Source organism: Lynx canadensis, chromosome A2, assembly GCF_007474595.2.
Source record: "Lynx canadensis isolate LIC74 chromosome A2, mLynCan4.pri.v2, whole genome shotgun sequence".
Lineage (NCBI taxonomy): Eukaryota > Metazoa > Chordata > Mammalia > Carnivora > Felidae > Lynx > Lynx canadensis.
In genome coordinates, this window is record NC_044304.2 from 38,032,139 (window position 1) to 38,047,557 (window position 15,419).

A 15,419-nucleotide genomic window follows, 5' to 3' on the forward strand; every position below is an offset into this window, starting at 1 on the left:
CCCTTTATTAGGTATGTCATTGGCAAATATTTTCTCTCATTCGGTAGGTTGTCTTTTAGTTTAGGTGATTGTTTTCTCCACCTTCCAAAGACTTCTTATTTTGATGCAGTCCCAATAGTTTATTTTTGCTTTTATGTCCCTTGACTCAGGACACATGTCTAGACAAATGTTGCTACAGCCAATGACAGAGAAATTACTGCCTGTGCTCTCTTCAAGAATTTTGTGGTTTCAGTTCTCACTTTTAGGTCTTTAATCCACTTTGAGTTTATTTTTATGTATGGTGAAAGTGGTCTGGTTTCATTCTTTTGTGTGTAACTGTCCAGTTTACCCAACATCATTGGTTGAAGAGACGCTCTTTTTCCCATTTTCATTCCTCCTGTGTTGAAGATTAATTGACCATATAATTGTGGGGTTATTTTTGGGTTTTCTGTTCCACTGATCTATGTGTCTGTTTTTATGCCAGTACCATACTGTTTTAATTTTTACCACTTCATAATATAAGTTGAGATCTGGAAATGTGATCCCTCCAGTTTTGTTTTTTTTTATTTTTCCAGGTTGCTTTGGCTATTCATGGCCCTTTGTGGTTCCATACAAATTGTAAGATTATTTGTTCCAGCTCTGTGAAAAATATTGTTGGTATTTTGATACAGATTGCATTAACTATGTAGATTTCTTTGCATAGTATAGACATTTTAATATCTGTTCTTCCATCCGATGAGTATACAACCTCTTTTCATTTCTTTGTGTGGTCTTGAATTTCTTTCATCAATGTTTTATAGTTTTCAGAATACAGGTATTGCACCTCTTTGGTTAAGCTTATTTCTAGATATTTTGTTTCTGGTGCAGTTGCATGTGGGACTGTTTTCTTATTTGCACTTTCCATTGTTTTATTAGTATAGGAATGCAACAAATTTCTGTATATGAATTTTGTATCCTGCAAATTGACTGAATTCATTTGTCGGTTCTAAGGGTTTGGGTGGAGTCTGTCTACAGGGTTTTCTGTATATAGTATCCACGTCATCTGCAAATAGAGTTTTATTTCTTATCAACTTGGGTACCTTTTGTTTCTTAATGTTGTCTAATTGCTGTGGGTAGGACTTCCAGTAACATGTTGAATCTAAGTGATGAGAGTGGACATCCTTGTCTTCTCCCTGATCTTAGGGGAGAAGCTCTCCATTTTTCGCCATGGAGTAAGAGTGTGGGTTTTTTGTATAAGGCCTTAATTATGTTGAGGTATGTTCCCTCTAGACCTACTATGCAGAGAGCTTTTATCACGAATGGGTGTTGTGCTCTGTCAGATGCCTTTTCTGCATCTATTGAAACGCTCATATGGTTTTTATCCTTTCTCTTATGGATGTCACATATCACACTGATTGTTTTGTGATTATTGAACCACGTTGCATCCCAGGAATAAATCCCCCTTGATGAAGGTGTATGAACTTTTTAATGTATTTTTGGATTCAGTTTGCGAATATTTCGTTGAGGAATTTTGCATCGATTTTTATAAGAAATATTGGCCCGTAGTTCTCTTTTTTTTGTGGTATCTTCATCTGATTTTGGAATCAGGGTGATTACTGGCCTTAGAGAATGGATTTGGAGATTTTTCCCTTCTCTGCTATTTTTTGGACTAGTTTGAGAAGAGTAAGTATAATTCTTTTTAAAATGTTTGGTAGAATTCACCTATGAAGCTTTCTGGTCCTGTATTTTTGGGGGGGTAAGTTTTTTTTTTTTTTTCAATTATTACTGGTAATTGGTCTGTTCAAATTTTCTGTTTAATCCTACATTAGTTTTGGTAGGTTATCTGTTTCTAGGAACTTATCTATTTCTTCTAAGTTGTGCACCTTGTTGGCGTATGGTTTTCATAATATTATTTTACAATTGTTTATACTTCTGTGGTGTTGGTTGTTTCTCCTCTTTCATTAGTGATTTTGTTTATCTGAATCCTTTCTCTCATTCTCTCTCTTCTTATTAGTCTGGCTAGAGGTTTATCAATTTCGTCGATCCTTTCAAAGAACCAGCTTCTGGTTTCGTTAATCTATTCTATTGTTTTTAGTTTCTATATCATTTATTTCTGATGTAGTCTTTATTTGCTTTCTTTGCTGGGTTGGGTTTTGTTTCTCCTTCTTTTTCTAACTCCTTTACGTGTAAGGTTTGGTTGCTTATTAGATTTTTCTTACTTCTCAGTGTAGACCTGTATTGCTATAAACTTCCCTCTTAGAACCACTTTGGCTGCATGTCAAAGATCTTGGACCGTTGTGTGTTCATTTTTATTTGTTTCTGTGTAATTTTTTTATCTCTTCTTTTATTTCTTGGTTGACACTTTCATTGTAGCCTGTTATTTAACCTCCATGTATTTATGGTCTTTCCTGATTTTTTTTATTGTGGTCAAGTTATAATTTCATAGTGTTATGGTTAGAAACAATACTGACTTAAATTTTTTGAATTTGTTGAGACTTGTTTTGTGGCAGAAGAAGGAGGATAAGGAAAAGGAAGGTGAGGGGAAGAGGGGGAAGGAGGAAGAAGAGGTGGAGGAGGTGGTGGAGGTAAAGGGGGTCTTTTCTAGATAATGTTCCATGTTTTAGAATGGAATGTTCTGAATATGCCTGTTAAATCCATCTGGTCTAGTATGTCATGCAAAGCTGTTGTTACCTTGTTGTTTTTCTTTTTTGGTGATCTGTTTAGTCCATTTAAATTTAAACTGATTATTAATAGATATGTATGTATTTCCACTTTGTTGATTGGGGGCATTTTTTTGTAGTTCTCACTGTTCTGTTCTCCTTTGGCTCTATTTTCTGCTAATTTTTTAAAATTCAGTGTTCTGTTTTGATTACTTTCTGTTTATTTTTTATGTAGTTATTATTGATAATTGGTTCATGGTTACCATGAGATTCATCTGTAATATCCTATGTATATAGCAGACTATCTGAACTTGATTGGAGCTTAAGTTCAAGTGTGTTCTAAAAGCCCTACAGTTTGACTTCCCCCTCTGTTTTACAGATATGATACCGTATTTTACATCTTTTTATTTTGCATATCACTTAACTTAATTTTTCTAGATATAATTGATAGTACTTCTTTGAACTTTCATATTTGCTTTATAAGTGACTGATTTTACTGTATGTTTGCTTTCACCTGTGAAAATTTTTCTTTCATGTTTTTCTCCTACTGATGGCCTTTTGGTTTAATGAAGTCCATTTAACATTTCTTGGAAAGCCAGTTGAGTGGTGATGAAGTTATTTAACTTTTGCTTATCTAGGAAACTCTTTACCTCCTTCAGTTCTGAAATGCTAAACTTGACTGGTAGAGTATTCTTGGTTGAAGGTTTTTTCATTTCAGCACTTTAAAAATACCATGCCACTCCCTTAGGACTGCAGAATTTCTGCTAAAAATCAGCTCATAGTCTTATGGGTGATCCTTTCTAGGTAACTGGTTTCTTTTCTCTGGTTGCCTTTGAGACTCTTTAATTTTGAACATTGTAATTATTATGTGCCTTGGTGTGCACCTCATAGTGTTCATCTTGTTTGGGTTCTCACTGCTTCCTGAATGTGGATGTCTGTGTCCTTTCCAAGTTTAGGAAAGTTTTCAGCTATTACATCTTCAAATATGTTTTTTTGCCCCTGTGTTTCTCTCTTCTCCTTTTGGGGCCCGTGCAATGCCAATATTAGCATGCTTAATGTTGTCCCCAAGGTTCCTTAACCTAGCCTCATTATTTTTGTTCTTTTTTCTTTTTGCTGTTCAGCGTGGAAGATTTTTACTACCCTGTCTTACATATCCTTGATATTTCATCATCCTCCAATCTGCTGTTGATTCCTTAAGTGGCTGTTTCATTTCAGTTACTGTATTCTTCAACTCTGACTGGTTCTTTTTTATATTTTCTATTACTTTTTTGAAGTTCTCACTGGGTGCTTCCACTCTTCTCCCAAATCTGTGAGTATATTTTTGACCATTACTTTGAATCTTTATCCCATAGAATTCTTATCTTTGTGTCATTTAGGGTTTGGGGTTATTATTATTATTATTTTTGAGAATTTTGTGCGTTTTTTTTCTTTCATTGGGAGCATATTCCTCCTTGATTTACTTTGTCCGACTTTCGGTGTTCATGTCTATGTTTCCAGTAGGTCATCTATGTCTCCTGGTCATGAAGGTAGTGGCTTTAGGTAGAAGGTGTCCTCTGGGGCCCACTAGCACTCCAGGGATATCCCATATTTGGCTGCATACACCCTTCTGTATAACAGGACCACTAATGCTGCAGACAGGCTAGTTGGCAGAGGTGGCCTCCAGCCTGGCTGGCTGCAATGCTTGGCCCTAATTTCTGGGGGTGCACTGGTAGAAAGTGTTAGTCCCAGCCTGAGTGCCTGAGAGGTCTGGCTGCAGCTGCTGCAAATGTACTTATGGGTGAAGTTAGTCCCCCACTGTGCTGGCTATGAGGCCCAGCCACAGCTTTTATGGTCATGCTGGTGAGAGAGGATGCCTACCCCAAGACCAAAGTATATTTGGGGGGGGGGCATCAGTCTTGACTGAGGCTGCTTTCTGGGTGTGGCATGACAGGATCCACTTAGGTGGAGAACATTGGTCCCAAACAAGGCTGCCTGCCGTGTGTAGAGTGGGAGCCACCTTGCAAGGACACCTCCCAGAGTAGGTTCACAGAGGTATATACAGTAAGCAGTGCTAGCAAGGTATATAAAGAATGTTAGAACTGACTTACAGAAGCTTTAGAACAGCTAGGCTTAAGGAAGTCAAGAAAAATGGCACCTGCCAATGCTTTCAGTCCTGGCGGGAGTTCCAAGAGACCCTCTAATACACACATTAGTCAGTAAAAATCCTTCATGGATAGACCAGGCACTTTTAAAACTCCTGCTTCTTTGCTGGGTCTCAGAGCAAGTGTTATTGTGTGCAAGCTCCTTAAGCATGGAGGCTCTATTTCCCATAGATCTTTGTCTCTCCTCGAGTTAAACCCCACTGATTTTCACATGCTCTAGAGTTAAGCTCTACTGATTTGCAAATCCAGAACTTATGGGAGTTTGTCTTCCCGAGGGCAGATCCCCAGGACAGGGGCATGCCTCATGAGTAGCCTGAACTCCTTGCCTGGTATCACTCCTGCTTGTGGGTTCCTGAGTGATGGGTTTGATTCCTGACTGCATCTCATTTCATTGTGATGTGTGTGTATGTATATATGTGTATACGTATTTATTTGTGTGTGTGTGTGTGTGTGTGTGTGTGTGTGCGCGCACATGTGTATATCTTTAGCCATGGAAGAGCTGTTCTGCTAGTTTTCAGGCTATTGTCAGATTGATTTGTACCATATGTAGTCGCGGCCTTGGTATGTCCGTGGAAGGAGGTGAGCTCAGGGTCTTGCTACTACAACGTGTTCCCCAAACTCCCACTCTATGTATTTTTATTGGAAAAGTGAGTTTATTTGCATTTAAAGTAATCATTTAACAGGTCTGTACTTAAATTTTGTTAATTTTTTTCTGTAAGCTTTGTTGTTCCTCTGTATTCTTTCTTTGTTTTCTATTCTTTTCTGTTTTGATGACTTTCTTTAAGGTATGTTTAGACTTCTTTATCTTTTCTGTACCTACTGTAGGTTTTTGTTCTGTGGTTACTATGAGGCTTAATACAACAAACGAAATTTGAACAGTGTATTTTTAAGTTGATAAAAACTGAAGTTTGAACACATTCTATAACACTACATTGTTTACTCTCTCCTCACTTACATTGTAGGTTTTTGATGTCACATTTTACATCTATTGATCATGTGTATCCCCTAATTAATTGTTGTACTTAACACTTATTTTTACTGCCTTTATCTTGTATGAAAAACTATCTCTCCTTCACTTCTGAAGGTAAGCTTTGCCAGGTAGAGTATCCTTCATTGGAAGGTATTGCTTTCTTTCAGCACTTCGGATATGTTATGCCATTTCCTTCTGCAGTTTCTTTTTTTAAATGTTTGTTTATTTTTGACAGAGACAGCATGAGCAGAGGAGGGGTAGGGAGAGAGGGAGTCAGAAAATCAGAAGCAGGTTTTGTGTTATCAGCCAAAAGCCCCACATGGGGCTCGAACCCACTAACAAAGAGATCATGACCTGAGCTAAAGTCAGACAGATGCTCAACCAACTGAGCCACCCAAGCACCCCTGGTCTGCAAAGTTTCTGCTGACAGTCTTATGGGGGTTATTTTTCTCTTACTGTTTTTAAGATTCTCTTTGTCTTTAACTTTTTAAATTTTAATTCGAATGTGTCTTGGTGTGGGTCTTTTTGGATTTATCTTCTTGGGATTTCTCTGGACTTACTGTATCTGAATGTCTGTTTTCTTCCCCAGGTTAGGGAAATTTTCAGCCATTATTTCACCAAATAAGTTTTCTGCCCCTTTTTCTCTTCTCCTTCATAGCCTGTATAGTATGAACATTATTCTGCTTGATATTGTCTCATAAGTTGCTTAATCTATCTTTGTTTTTTTTTTCTTTCTTTTCTTTTTTTTTTCCCTTGATCTGATTGGATGAGTTCCACTGCTCTTTGGCTTCACTGATCCTGTCTTTTGCTTCATGTATTCTCCTATTGAAGCCCTGTAGAGTATTTTTCAGTTCAGCTACTGTGTTCTTCAGCTCTTTGACCTCTTTTTGGTACTTCCTTATATTTTCTATCTGTTGGTTTAAATTCTTACTATGTTCATCCCCCCCCCCCCCCCACCGCCCGCCCTTTGAACTCTTTATTGGGTGAAAAACTTGTTTCCATTTCTTTAAGATTTTTTTTCCTAAGATTTTATCTAGTTTTTTTTTTTTAATTTTTTTTTTCAACGTTTATTTATTTATTTTTGGACAGAGAGAGACAGAGCATGAACGGGGGAGGGGCAGAGAGAGAGGGAGACACAGAATCGGAAACAGGCTCCAGGCTCTGAGCCATCAGCCCAGAGCCTGACGCAGGGCTCGAACTCACGGACCGCGAGATCGTGACCTGGCTGAAGTCGGACGCTTAACCGACTGCGCCACCCAGGCGCCCCTCAGATTTTATCTAGTTTTTTATTTGAAACAGGTTCCCTTGTTTTTTGGTTTGTTTGTTTGTTTTTTGTTTGTTTTTCTTGGCTCTCTGTGTTGGTTTCTATGCATGAAAAAAAACAACGACCTCTTTCTGTCATGAAGGAGTGGCTTCATGTAGGAGATGAAACTTATATTTCAACCCTGCCCTACTTCTTTGTGGCCTCTCATATCTTTATGAATATCTAAGAAGTTTATTCTGTTTTTAGTAAATCCCAGTTGAGGGCATGCCAATGCATGTGAATGTCCCAAAGGGAGGATATCATTCCCTAGATTCAGGCTGATTGGCAACGAGACCCTCAGGGAGTGACTTGTTTTTTTGTTTTTTAATGGTTATTCATTTTCAAGAGAGAGAGAGAGACAGAGTGCGAGCAGGGGAGGGACAGAGACAGAGGGAGACACAGAATCCAAAGTAGTCTCCAGGCTCCAGGCTGTCAGCACAGAGCCCGATGTGGGGTCTGAAGCTGCAAGCTGTGAGATCATGACCTAAGCCGAAACCAGATGCTTAACAGAGGTTTAACTGACTGAGCCACCCAGGCGCCCCTAGATCACAACTTTTAAAGTATGCAAGGGGCAACCTCTGAGCAGTAGCCACAAAAAATAGGACACCACATAGCTCTACTCCAGGAGATACTGGTGCTCTGGAGGTAGCAGAGGGAAAATGCAAAGATAAGTGTTGCTCTTTGAGGCCTCCAGAGTATTACCATGGACCCTTCCTTGTGTGTTTGGTTAAAAGCCTGCCCCTCTGGATTCAGCTGTGCAGATAAGCTAACAGCCCTCTTTCACAGAAAGACTGGATGCTCAGTCTTTTGCCCCTTTGTGTCCTGGGGGTGCTAGCCAGTTGAGAGCTCTTTCTCCATTGGTTAGCCTTGTGGGACATGCAAACAGAAGCCCCACGAGCCACCAAAGCCAGATAACCTAGAGGTGGTCTCCTGTTCTGCAACCACAAGAATTGGGACACTCTAGGAGGGTACAAGCTCCCTTCTGGGAGATACTGGCAAGCTGAATCAAGAAAGTGGGAGGGTGCAGAGATGATGACCGTCATCTTCCATCCCCTTAGAGATCTTCTGTGGGCCCCTGGATACGTGCCAAACCAGATCTTCTGCCCTTCTGGCCGGAGCTCCGGGACGAGCAAATAGACCTCTTTGGCAGAGAACTTGGGAATGTGTTTCACTCTGCTGTCTGTGCGGTTCCCTGGGGATGGTAGCCAGCTATGAAGTGTTCTTCCAGTTGTTAAAGTCTTGTAGGATCAAAGAATGCACATTTGGCCACCAGAGCCAAGTAATGAAGAGGCATCCCCAGGGCAGCAGCCGCAAAAACTAGTGTCCAGATGCATGACGAAGCTCCTCTTCTGGGAGATAGTGGTGCTCGGGAGCATAGCAGAACAAGAGCGCAAAGCTAGCCCCTGTTCCCTGAGATCTCTGGAAAGGATTATAGCCAGCCCTTAGATGTGTGTTTAATTAGAAGCTTGCTTCTTGTGCTGATTCTGCAAAGATAAGCCAATAGGCTTCCTTCACAGAAAGACAGGGCTCCTTGGAATGTTGTCTCTTTCTGTGTTCTCAGGATGGTAGCCTTTGAAGATCTCTCTCTCCATTTGTGACAGTCCTGTGGGACCCTCGAGCATAAGCCCCAGTGATCACCAGAAACAGGTGCTTACAGAGGTATCCCTGGCGGCAGTCACAAAAATTGGAACACCGGAGGAGGGCACCAGCTCCTTTCCAGAAAATACTGGCTAGTGAGAGCCAGCTAGGGAGAGCTCAAAGATGGCATCCCCAAGCCTTTGTGCCCAGAGAGTACCCTAGCGGGCTCCTAGATGTGTGTTATTAGATACCTCTCTCTCAGGCTGATGAACAAGTAAGCCTCTTTAACAAAATCTAGGCCTGCCTCAATCAGCTGTCTCTGTGCTGGTCCCTGATGTGAGTAAGTCCAAGCACACAAGGCTCCTAATAGCCCTTTGTCCATTTGGTGTATAGTCTTGTGGTTCTAGTGGATATGAGTCCCATTGGTTTTCAAAGCTGCATGTTTCAGCGGCTGATCTCGCAGATGCACATCTGAAAAGCTGGGGTGACTGATGTGGGGTCCAAGCTTTTCACTTTTCAGGAGAAGCTCTGGGCTTTGGATTCCCTCTATGTTGTAAGACACTGCACCAGGGATCAGATTTATGGAAAGATTGTATGTCAACTTCTCTTTCCCCTCAATGTAGGTCTCTTCGCTTTTCTCGAATGTGTAGCAATTACTCAGCTAATTTTTAATTTGCCTTTCCTTAGAGGAAATTGTTGCATCTGCATCTGTATGCTGAGCTCAGAATCTTGCCATCTTGCCGTGTTGAACTGGAACTCTTCTTTGGTTTTAAGGCCGAATTTTATGTATATATAAAATTAATATATATATTAATCCCACACGTTCTTTATCCATTCATCCATCATCAGACACAGACTGTTTGTATCATTTGGGTATGGTAAATAATGCTGCTATGAACGTGAGAGTGCAGACGTCAGTTCAAAATAATGCTTTTGTTTCCTTTGGGTACATGCCCAGGTATGGGACTGCCGGATCATTTGATAATTCTGTTGTTCTTTTCTTGAGGAACCTCCATACTGTTTTCTCTGATGACTGTACCAGTGCACATTCCCACCAACCGTGCACAGGGGTTCCCTTTTCTCTACATCCTCACCAACACTTGTTATTTCTTGTCTTTCTGATAACAACCGTGTGAGACAGGTGATATTTCATTGTGCTTTTGATTTGCATCTTCTTAACAATTAATGATGTGGAGCACCTTTTCATGGACCCGTTGACAATGTGTATGTCTTCTGTGGAGAAATGTCTATCTAGGTTCCTTGACCATTTTTTAATTGGCTAGTTTGGTTCTTTTGCCAATTTTGGATATTAACGCCTCACTTGTTCTCTTTGTTCGGTTGTCTTTTCCTTTGGTTAATGGTTTCCTGTGTCGTACAGAAGCTTTTTAACTTCAGGTAGTCTTGCTTATTTCGTTTTTCACTCGTTGCCTTCGCTTTTAGTATGAAAGTCAAAACAAAAAATTGCCAACACCAATATCCAGGAGCTTATCCACTCTCTTTTTTTTAACGTTTATTCATTTTTGAGACAGAGAGAGACAGAGCATGAATGGGGGAAGGTCAGAGAGAGAGGGAGACACAGAATCTGAAACAGGCTCCAGGCTCTGAGCCATCAGCACAGAGCCTGACGCGGGGCTCGAACTCACAGACCGTGAGATCATGACCTGAGCCGAAGTCGGCCGCCCAACCGACTGAGCCACCCAGGCGCCCTGCTTATCCACTCTCTTTAGGAATTTTACAGTTTCAGGTCTTACTCAAAAGATTCTGTTTTTGAGCTTTGGGAACACTTGCAGTCTGACTGCTATGTCCTTATGACCGGCTACCTACTCTTGTTTTCTGAGCGCGTCGTTAATCTCAGGTGAAACAAGATGGTATAGATCAATTTTGTATTTTCCCTTCCCTATCCCTAGAATCAGCTATTGATCTAAGAAGTCCTCCTGGTTCTTCATATTGAATTCTTGAAGACAAGAATCTTGTTCTTTTCGCCATATTTCAATATCTATAAGCATCCCCAGTGCCTAGTCAGCACTGGATTTGTTCTCGGAGAATGAATAGTTGAACGGCCAAATGTGTATTAGAACATTATAAAATGTTCCAGTAGCCTCTAGACCCGGTATATCATGTCTTAGTTCATAATCTGTAAGAAAAGGAAATGATGAGCTTGGGCTGCTGACTCCTTGCCTAACTTATTCGTGTTTATTGCATCTGTAAAATGGAGACAATAAGAACCTCTCCCTGGTGGCGCTGAGTGAAATGAATGAGCCAGTTCTTGTAAGGCACCTGAAGCAGCATCTGGTACATAGTAAGTGTTCAATAAATATTAGATATTATGATTCTTATTCTTAATATGATCATATAATTCTTAATATGATCAGCATGTTGATTTTTCAGTTCTTCCATGTATTTCCTCTGATAGCACTTACTGATTGACACCAGTTGTCCATTTTAATCGGCTCATCAGAGCCGAGATTAACCTTCACCTCCCCTTACACCATAGTCTGAGGAATGTAAGTAACCACACTCTCCTCCTCTGTGTTCAGACTCAATTAAAGGGGGAGAAAAGGAGTCAGGTAATGAGTCAAAATGTAAGTTTTATTACTGGTAATGCTTGCTGGCTTTTATTATTTAGTGGAGACTGAAGGCCCAAATGGCCTGTGTAGTCCTTTCCCAGGGGCTAGACTTTGGATCTGCATGCGGATGCAGAGGGTCTACAGAGGGTCATTGGATCTAGAGGGTCAAGGTAAATGACACTACCTTACTCTTACTTGAGATTAGAATACTAAAAATAGGCCACCTGTGCATAGCTAAGTCTATGACATTAACCCTCGGGGCACCTGGGTGACTCAGTCGGTGAAGTGTTTGATTTCAGCTCAGGTCATGATCTCAGGGTTAGTGGGTTCGAGCCCCGCGTCGGACTCTGTGCTGACAGCTCAGAGCCTGGAGTCTGCTGCGGTTTCTGCGTCTCCCTCTCTCTCTGCCCTTCCCCTGCTCGCATTCTGTGTGTGTCTCTCTCTCTGAAAAATAAGTAAACATTTAAAAAAAAGTACATTAATCCTCTCCAGGAGAGAATTGCAGTCCAGTGGATGTCAGGCTTAAGAGAACTACCCTTCCTCCGCAGGAAAAAGCAAGTAAAAAAGAGTAAAGACAGCCATTTCTTCTCAATATTTCAGAGTGAGATCATGCTCCCATTTCATCTATTTGTACCAATGACAGAAGAGGAAGCAAGTGGTCTTTCACAGCTCCCACCTTCTTCCCGTCAAGTGTGAATCGCAGAAAATAGAAACCTACCTTCCTACCAGCTAAGAGGATTGTGTCACATGTAAAGAATTTCAGCGACTAAACAAGGCCTCTCTGATTCACCTGAACCAGAAAAAAAAAATGCAGGAATCTGATTTATTTGATTTTTCTCTTTTAAATCCTAACCGCATCCTCATGCCCAAGACAAATATTATGCATGGAAGTCAGTTGCTGAGTTAGCACAAGAGCAGGTTTGTTTCCATTACATAAATTCAAATTAGGTTAGGTCAGGCGACTTAGGTAAAACCCACGGACTTCCCTCCTGGTGTTGATCACCTGATCGGAAAAGTACCTTTTCCAAGCTTTTATGAATGGACTGATTGGCAGTCCGGAACCCATTGGCCTGGATGTGGCTAAGGACATTAAACTCAATAATCGGGCTTGCAAATAGGTCGTATCTTACTTGTCAACGCTGATGAATGGTGAGCGGGTGTGTGGAGTCTGCTACTGAGCATTTTTCAGGCCACTTTGGGCTCAGGAGGAAATAAAAGATGGCTATGATAGCTACCAGGAGTTTGGCAAGGCCGAGCAGTGGCAAGGGCTTGGTTTTTCTAAGTCTTATACATTTAAGACTGTGTTACATGTCCGCTTTCGTGCTAATTTCCCCACTTACTGAAATTTCAAAATGCTCAAATATTTGTTGCCTGTTCAGATGGGCTTATCCTTGGGAAGGTAACCTATAAGACAGGATTTATGGCAAGGATCAAAAACTCAAGTAGCTGCCACGCAGGTAACCAGACCGGACATGCCATACAATTTGTGACAATCGGTGTGACAATAAAATAAAACACTTAGACACTTGCCCCAAAGTGAAATCAATAGAATTTTGCCAGAACCATTGAACCTCCTTCTATATCTGTCCCCAGTCCTACTCCTCACATTCTTTCCCCTTAGAGGAAACCATAAACCTGTTGTGTATCCTTTTTGCATCCATTGGTTTACCATATCACTAAACAAAATACTGTTATTTTTAGCTGTTGGGATCTTAATAAAAATGAAATCATACTGCATTCATTCTTCAGTTACTTGCTTTCCTTGTTGAACACCATGTCCCTGAGAATTCCACTTGACGTGGTTCATTCACTATCATTTCGTTTACAGATTTCCTATTTATTTATTTATTTATTTTTAATTTTTTAATAAATATTTTTATTTATTTATTTATTTTTTATTTTTTTTGAGGCAGAGAGAGACAGAGCATGAATGAGGGAGGGTCAGAGAGAGGGAGACACAGAATCCGAAACAGGCTCCAGGCTCTGAGCTGTCAGCACAGAGCCCGATGCGGGGCTCGAACTCACGGACCGCGAGATCATGACCTGAGCTGAAGTCGGCTGCCCAACCGACTGAGCCACCCAGGCGCCCCCAGATTTCCTATTTATATACAATAATTAAATTTTCCATCCTATGACTGATGGGCATGTGGGTTGTTTCCATTACAGGCAATGCTGCTACCATAAACATGCTTTTATGTGGTTCTGGGTGCACATTTTTTCTAGATTTTTCTCTAGAGTACGTTCCACGAGCAGGATTTCTAGATTTCTGGGAATGTTCATATTCAATTTTGTTAGTACCTTAGCGTTTCCCCAAGTAGGTGTGTTGTTTCCAATATCCTCGTTCTACATCCTCAGCAACAGTTGATGGTTTTGTTGGCTTGTTGACTTTGGCCCAATGACTGTGTGTGAAGTAGTATCTCCTTGAAATTTTAATTTGCATTTTTTTTTCTGGCAACAAACGAGCATCCTTCTATGTTGTTATCGTCATTTATGTTTCCTTTTCCTGTGAAATGACTGTTGGTGTCTTTTGTAGACATTTTTCCGATTGCTTGCTTTGTCTAAATTTGTTGTAAGGATGTTTAAGGTCTTAAAACCATCTGGACTTGATATTTAGGTATAGTGTGAGATAGAGACCCAACTTCATGTTGTTCTGTACTAAAAAATAACTTTCCTAGCACATCCTTTCTTCTCTCGTTTACAGCACCGGTTGTATCCATATACGTGGCATTTCCTTACATGTGGGTTTTTAAACTTCTCGATTCACTACTCACGTACAGTAGCTTATTTATGTATCCCTATGACATATAACACTATCTTGATGATTATAGCTTCATAATAAGTGCTGATGTTTGGCAGAGTAAGATCCCCATTTGGTTCTTCTTTTATGCTGTTGTTATGACTCTCTTCTATTTTATATAAATTTTAGCAGCAAATTGTCACATCCTCTCCCCAACCCCGTCCCTACCCCCACATACGAGAAAAAGTTGGTGGAGTTGAATTGAAATTGCATTGAATCTGAAGATCTATTTGGGGAGCATTAATGTCTGCATGATAGGTCTTTCCATTAATTTAACATTTTCAGTAGAGTTTTATAAATGCTATACAGACTATACATTTTAAAATAGAGTATTCTTAAGGGACTTATGTTTCTCTTTCATTTCTCAGAGTTGTTATTTCCTTTTTTCTTTATTTAAGTGGAGAGGATTTCCAACACTATTTTGAACAGTAGTGATGATAGAAAATCAGTGTCTTATTTTTTACCTTAATCACATCTCAGATTTCCCCATCACATATTATCTTATACTTTTTGTCCCTTTGTTATTTTCAAGTTGAAAATATTTCTGTGTTGATCCAGATATCGATCATTTGATTGCTCAATCAATGGATCAATAAATATTGATAACAGGTAGATAGATTTTAATCAACATATATTCCCTAATAGATGTTGAAATTTATCAGGTTTTGCTTGTTGTTAATCTTGTAATTTTCACCTTGAATTAATATTCAGAATTCTGGCTATCCTATATTTCAGAACAAAGATCTATTATTATATATTTGTAATACATTTTCTTCATTCAACCAGTTTTTATTTAGTATTCTCACATAAATATTCTTAAGAAATAGGCTAATAATTTGTTGTTGTTGTATCTTCATCATATTTTGCAATCAAGGATGTATTTGACTTAGAAAGTAAGTTGGGTGGGTTTTTTTGTTGTCTTTTGTTTTGTTTTTTCTCCTGGAAAAATCACAGTAAGGTAAGAATTATCTGTTCTTTGGAAAGTTTAGAAGAACTTACCTGTAAAATCATTTGGGATGGGGACACGTTATATAAGTGGATACGTCTTCAATCACCACTACAATTTCTGTTATATTTTTCTATTTTTATCTGATGCCAAAGTGTGTATTTTGTCCTTTCAGTTTTATTGACAAAGTGATTTCGCCCTTCCCATTCTCTATTATGTGCTTAAAAAAAATCTTTTCTCCTTTGCGTACATGATCACCCTTGCCAAAGTTTTACCTATTTATCTTTTCAAAGCACTAGCTTTTACTTTCATCTTTTTTTTTCTCTTTGATACATAGTTGTCTGTTCTTTAGTGTATTCTTGTACATTTGCTCTATTTCCTTTCACGACCTTATTTTTTTTTTAATGTTAATTTATTTTGAGAGAGGGAGTGGGTCGGGGTGGGGCGGAGTGAGGGAGACAAAGAATCCTAAATAGGCTCCGTGATGTCAGCGCAGAGC